The sequence below is a fragment of the Gymnogyps californianus genome, unplaced genomic scaffold, assembly GCF_018139145.2.
Source record: "Gymnogyps californianus isolate 813 unplaced genomic scaffold, ASM1813914v2 HiC_scaffold_107, whole genome shotgun sequence".
Lineage (NCBI taxonomy): Eukaryota > Metazoa > Chordata > Aves > Accipitriformes > Cathartidae > Gymnogyps > Gymnogyps californianus.
Window position 1 is genome coordinate 7,594 of NW_026113988.1, and position 6,518 is coordinate 14,111.

A 6,518-nucleotide genomic window follows, 5' to 3' on the forward strand; every position below is an offset into this window, starting at 1 on the left:
CACGTTGTTGATGCAGTGTAGATGTAGTTGCAGTAAAAGAGCAGGTATTGTCATTTCCAGTAAGGGTCGCTTTCTCTGCTCAGCGCTTTGCACGCCGTGAACTGAAGGCAGATGAGAAAACTCCCTGCTGCTCCTCTGGCCGCCTTTATGTCTTCTGGCAGTTGGCCCCTCCCCTTTCCCAGGGGACTGTGGGAAGGGTGGTGGGCGGGGCCCGGGGTATATGAGCCACAGGTCCTGCTGTGAACTCATTCTGCTCCTGGGCTTGTTTGGTGCCAGTGCTCTGCTGTTCCTTCAGTGCTTTGCAGCTTTTGAGCTGTCTAAGCTGTTTGGGCAGATGCATTTGGACATTTAGAGAACCGGAGGTGTCTGTTTGCGGTAGGAACTTCAGGACTGGTTGAGGTTCAGCAGCATGTATAATGGAAAGTACACTTGTATGCAGCTCTTTTTTTTTCCAGGTCAGTAATTTTGTTTTGAGTGTTCAGAGGTGGCATGATGGTTTAATAGGATGCATGTTTTCTTTATTCTAGGTGCATTGCATCTTCCTGGAATTCCTGGCTTTATTGAAGATGGAATCTTGTTTTCTTCACTAGCTTTGCTGTATGCTGCGTAAGTTGCTGCTATCATCTCTCTTAACAGGGCTGATGGTGAGATTATCTGGCAGGGGTTAGGGTGAGCATCTTGTCTGCATCTGTATATGAAGCTTTGGTATTTTTCGAGAAAGCAGCAGGGACATAAGGCGTAGTGTCTTTCAGGGTATGGGATGGCTCATTGCCGTTCCCGATCGCCTGCAGAATGCTGTCTTGTCCCTAGAACCTTTGCGGCTTGTGGCAGGCCCCTCATAAACTGTAAGTGTCAGGAGTTCACTTCTTGGATGAGCGTTTGAGGTGAGCTAGTTAGTAGCAAGAAAGAGCATGGGGCTGGTGATTCTTCACAAGTGCAATGGCAGTTTTCTGTCTTTTGGTATCTTAGGTGGCACAAGCGATGATGGCCGCAGCGTCCGAGACTGGAATTCCTGCGGAGCAGGTGAGCGGAAGGCCATGTTGCTTTTGAGGAGGAGGGTGTTGTGGAAGAGGTCTGTGTCGACCGACAGGATGCTTACTGCTGGCACTGGTTTGTTTTGGTTTTTTTGCAGGTGACGAAGAGGAGCCTGGCAACTGCAGGAATATCCTGGTTTGCTGATGTGTTTTTTTGCTGAGGATGGATTCAGACCCCTGCCGTCTGACAGCTAAGTTGAGGGGCTGCAGACCACTGCCCTACAGTGTGTAATTTTGACTTCAGTTGGAAAGAAATTTTCAAAAACAGAAATCTTTCTCATTCAAAGAAATTGCATTTTATTGAACTTCCCATCAGAGTGGCTCTTCAGAGGTGATGTACTTGGCAGTAGAAGTCATCAGCAACAAGAATCTTTTTGTTTTTTCCTTATTTTTTTTTTTAAAGTCAGTTTCCCTCCAAAGACCCAAGTACAGCACATCTTCCTAGAGTTCATGGTGTCACTGCTCTTTTGGTTCTCAGCTGTAACAGTCGAGACATCATAAAAAGATGTTACTCCAGAGTGGTTTATCTGTTGCGGGTTATCCCAGGTGAGTTATGTGCTGTGGATGCCCTTGTGGTGTTTGTCCTGATGTAGGTCCCCCATACATGTTTCTACCTACACTTCTCTATATTCTCTATCTGTTAACCCCCCAACCACGCGAGTTTTTCCCCACGCGAGTTTTTCCCCACGCGAGTTTTTCCCCACGCGAGTTTTTCCCCACGCGAGTTTTTCCCCACGCGAGTTTTTCCCCACGCGAGTTTTTCCCCACGCGAGTTTTTCCCCACGCGAGTTTTTCCCCACGCGAGTTTTTCCCCACGCGAGTTTTTCCCCACGCGAGTTTTTCCCCACGCGAGTTTTTCCCCACGCGAGTTTTTCCCCACGCGAGTTTTTCCCCACGCGAGTTTTTCCCCACGCGAGTTTTTCCCCACGCGAGTTTCCCCCGTTTTCCCCACGCGAGTTTTTCCCCACGCGAGTTTTTCCCCACGCGAGTTTTTCCCCACGCGAGTTTTTCCCCACGCGAGTTTTTCCCCACGCGAGTTTTTCCCCACGCGAGTTTTTCCCCACGCGAGTTTTTCCCCACGCGAGTTTTTCCCCACGCGAGTTTTTCCCCACGCGAGTTTTTCCCCACGCGAGTTTTTCCCCACGCGAGTTTTTCCCCACGCGAGTTTTCCCCCCCGCCCCGCCCCCGGGTGGGGTTCGCGCGACCGCCCCCCCCCTTCTGTCTCCTCTGTCTCATAACCCATTTTTCTCTTTACCATTCTCTATCTCGTTCCCTGTCCTTTAAGTCCTCCCCCCTTTAGCTCATTGAGGGTTTTGGTATTTCTCAGTCTCTCTCTGTCCACCTCACTGTCCTTTTTTTTTAATTCCTCCCTCTCTGCTCTGCGGCCGATCGCTATTCTTTGTTTTTCTCCATCTCTCTCAGTCTGGTTCCCTCTCTCTTCCTTCTCTCTGGCCTGTAGCCCATTGCTATGGTTTTCCCCCCCCTCTGCCTCTCTCTCTGTGGCTCCCTTTCCCTATCTTTCAATCCCCCCACCTGCCCTGTAGCCGATCGCTGCTGTGTCGGCTTTACGCAGCAAGGTTTTGTTAGCTAGGGTGGGGGCGGGCAGGGGCTGCAGGGGTGGCTTCTGTGAGAAGACACCAGGAGTTGCCCCCATGTTGGGCACAGCCAGCTCCAAGACAGATCTGTGGCTGGTCAAAGCTGAGCCCATCAGCAACGCTGGTAGCGCCTCTGTGATGACGTATTTAAGAAGGGCTGAAAAATGCTGCGCAGAAGCTGTAATAGAGAAAATGCGAGTGTGAAACAGCCCTGCTGTTCACCCAGGTCAGTGAAGAAGGAGAGGGAGGCGGTGCTCCAGGCACCAGAGCAGAGATTCCCCTGCAGCCTGTGGTGAAGACCATGGTGAGGCAGGTTGTTCCCCTGCAGCCCATGGAGGTCCGTGGTGGAGCAGACATCCACCTGCGGCCCGTGGAGGACCCCACATCGGAGCAGGTGGATGTGCCTGAAGAAAGCTGTGACCCCATGGAGAGCCCATGCTGGAGCCGGCTCCTGTCAGCAGCTGTGGCCCCGTGGAGAGGAGCCCATGCTGGAGGAGGTTTGCTGGCAGGACCTGTGGCCCCATGGGAGGGACCCCACGCTGGAGCAGAAGAGGAGCATGAGGAGGAAGGAGCAGCAGAGACAACACGTGATGAACTGAGTGCAACCCCTGCTCCCTGTCCCCCTGCGCTGCTCGGGGGGAGGAGGTGGAGAAGTCAGGAGTGAAGATGAGCCCCAGAAAAAAAAAAGAGAGGGGTGGGGGAAGGTGTTTTTTAGACTTGTTCTTATTTCTCATGATCCTACTCTGATTTTGATTGACAATAAATTAATTTCCCCAAGTCAAGGCTGTTTTGCCTGTGACAGTAATTGGGGAGTGATCTCTTTGTCCTTATCTCGACCCACAAGCTTTTTTGTTGTATTTTCTCCCCGTCTTGTTGAGAAGGGGGAGTGATAGAACGGCTTGGTGGGCAGCCAAGGTCACCCCACCAGTTTCCTTCTATCAGGCTCCCTGTCCCTATTTTTTAATTCTTGCCTATGTTTCTTATAGCCCATTGCTTTGAAACTTTCTTTCTACCTCTCCATCCCTATTTTTTTAATTCTTGCATATGTTTCTTGAACCCAGTCGCTTTTCAGATTTTCTTCCTACGTCTCCGTCTATGCAGCTCGGTGTACATATTTTTTAATTCTTGTGTATGATTCTTGTATCCTGTAGCTTTCAAAATTTCCTTCCCACGTCTCCCTCTATCCATCCCCCTGTCTCTAAGTCTTAATTCTTCCCTCTCTGTCGGGTACCCCGTCACTTTTTACATTTTCTTTCTCCATCTCCCTTTTCTATCTCCCTGTCCCCATTTGTTAGTTCTCGCCTATGTTTCTTGTATCCTGTTGCCTTTCGAAATTTTCTGTCTATGTCTACCTCTATCCGGCTCCCTGTTTCTATCTTTTATTTCTCGCCTATGTTTCTTTTCCCCTTTCACTGTAGAGTTTTTCCCCGTCCCTTGTCTTTTCTCTGTCTTGTTGTCCTGCTGGTCCCTTCTGCCTCCCTCTCCTGCTCCCCGTCTCTCTTATTTAGTCCTCCATCTCTCTGACCCTGTTTTCTTGCGCAATCTCTCCACTCTCCTCTGTCTACACAGTTGTCCTGCTCCCTGTCCCTCTCTTGTTCACAGCATCCCATTTTCTAGCTTCCCTGTCCCACACCTCTATGTCCCTCTGTCTTTTCTCTTCCCTTTTCTCCCTCTGTCCTGCTGCCTTTGGGCACTGAGCCTTGTAGCCAACTCACTGCCGGGATTTCTTATGTGCCTTAAGGCATAAACTTTTCCTGCCTCCTCTGTGCCCCTGGCTGTGTTTGCAGCCCCTGGGTGCAGAGCTCCTGGCTGTGGACAGGAGCAGGGCAGGGGGTGATGTGCTGTGGGGCTTTGGCAATGGCCCCTGTTCCCGATGGGCCCCAGCTGGGGCTGGAGCTGGGGCAGCCCCAGGTGTGGCCAGTGAGGCTGAGGATGGGGCTGGCCCTGCTGTGGGAAGGGGCTCTAGCTGGAGAGGGGGCTGCCTGGGCATGGCTGCCTGAGGGAGCTGAGGAAGGGGAACTGGCTGAGGAGGGAATCCAAGGGGGTCCCGCACAGGCAGCTGCCTCCAGCAAGGAACAGGCAGTCCCTGCGGCGATGAAGGATCCCTCCGAGCCATCCCCAACAGAGCAGACCACCAGCATGTAGTGCTGGGAGCTCGGTGCCTCTGTTGACTATGTGTGTGAGCTGCCATGTATTGAGGAATTCTTCCAGATGAGGAGCATCAAGGCCTCTGCTGTGTGCTGCTGAGTGGGCGAGGGTCGGGCAGGTGGCACTGCAGAGGAGGAAAGGGCAGAGACAGAAGCGTCGGGGTGGTGAAGGTCTCCTGCCAGCACCAGGAGCTGTGGTGAGTCACACATCCTCTCCTCTGCATCCTGGCCCATCTCTGCCACCCTTCTCCAGATGTCTGCCTGCCTCCATTCCTCCATCTTACTCTCTGCCTGCCCACCTCCCTGTATGGCTCCTGAAAAGCTATTCTTCTGCCAACTCTGCCCAGTACCCCATTGCCTTTTAAATTTTTTCTGTGTCTCCCTCTAACCAGCTCCCTCTCCCTATTATTTAGGTTTTTTGCACTGCCTTGTACCCCATTACTTTAAAAATGTAATTTCTATGTCTCCCCCTATCTGGCTCCCTGACCCTATTTTTTAATATCTCCCTGTCATGGTTTGACCCCAGCCAGTAACTAGGCACCACACAGCCGCTCGCTCGCTTGCTTGCCTGTCCTCCCCCCCGCCCCCGCCCCTCCGTGGGATGGAGGAGAGAATTGGAGGGGGGGCAGGAGGGAGGAAAACTCATGGGCTGAGATAAAGACAGTTTAATAGGACAGAAAAGGAAGGGGGAAAAAAATAATAGAATATACAAAACAAGTGATGCACAATAGAATTGCTCACCACCTGCTGACCGGTGCCCAGCCAATCTCTGAGCCGCGGTGTCCCCTGGCCAACTTCCCCAGTTTATGTACTGGGCATGACATCATATGGTGTGGAATATCCTTTGGCTTGTTTGGGTCAACTGCCCTTGCTGTGTCCCCTCCCAGCTTCTTGTGCACTCCCAGCCTCCGCTGGCAGGGCAGTATGAGAAGCTGAAAAATCCTTGACTTAATATAAACACTGCTTAGCAACAACTAAAACATCAGTGTGTTATCAACATTATTCTCATCCTAAATCCAAAACACAGCACTATAGCAGCTACTAAGAAGAAGTTTAACTTTATTCCAGCCAAAACCAGGACACTCCCTCTGCTCTGTACCCCATCGCTTTTCAAACTTGCTATGCCTCCCTCTATCTGGCTCCCTTTTTTATTTCTTCTTGCTCTTTCCTTTACCCCGTCGGTTTTAAAATTTTCTTTATACATATGTCTCTCTCTCTCTCCAGCTCCCTGGCCTTATTTTTTTAATTTGAGTCTGTGTGACTTGTACCCCATAGCTTTTTGAATTTTCCTTCTATTTCTCCCTCTATCTTCCTCCCTCTCCCTATTTTTAAATTCTTTCCTGTGTCTCCTGTATCCTGCCGCTTTCTAGTCTCTTTCTATGTATCCCCCTATCCATCTCCCTGTCTTTATTTCTTAATGTTTTCCTGTCTGTCCTGTACCCCGTCGCTTTTTAAATTTTATTTCTGTGTCTCTCTTTATCCAGCTCACTGTCCCTGTTTTTTAATTCCTCCCTTTAGCCGGGGAAGGGTCTGCCCAGGCACACCTGCCTGAGGGAACTGAGGAAGGGGAACTGGCTGAGGAGGGAATCCAAGGGGGTCCCGCAGGCAGGTGCCTCCAGCAAGGCATGCCCAGTCCCTGTGGCAAGGAAGGATCTCTCTGAGCCGTCCCCGACAGAGCAGACCACCAGCACACGGTGCTGGGAGCTCGGTGCCTCCATCGGCCGCTCGTGCGAGCCGCTGGG

General features: G+C 51.3%; 1 long non-coding RNA gene across 1 annotated transcript; it reads left to right on the forward strand.

Annotated features, from left to right (window-relative positions):
• The first annotated feature begins 437 nt into the window (after nt 1-437).
• LOC127027934 (uncharacterized) lies at nt 438-1,562 on the forward strand. The gene is made up of 4 exons (XR_007767870.1): nt 438-455; nt 505-606; nt 970-1,023; nt 1,133-1,562. It is a non-coding gene; the product is annotated as an uncharacterized LOC127027934 (long non-coding RNA).
• The last annotated feature ends 4,956 nt before the right edge of the window (nt 1,563-6,518 follow it).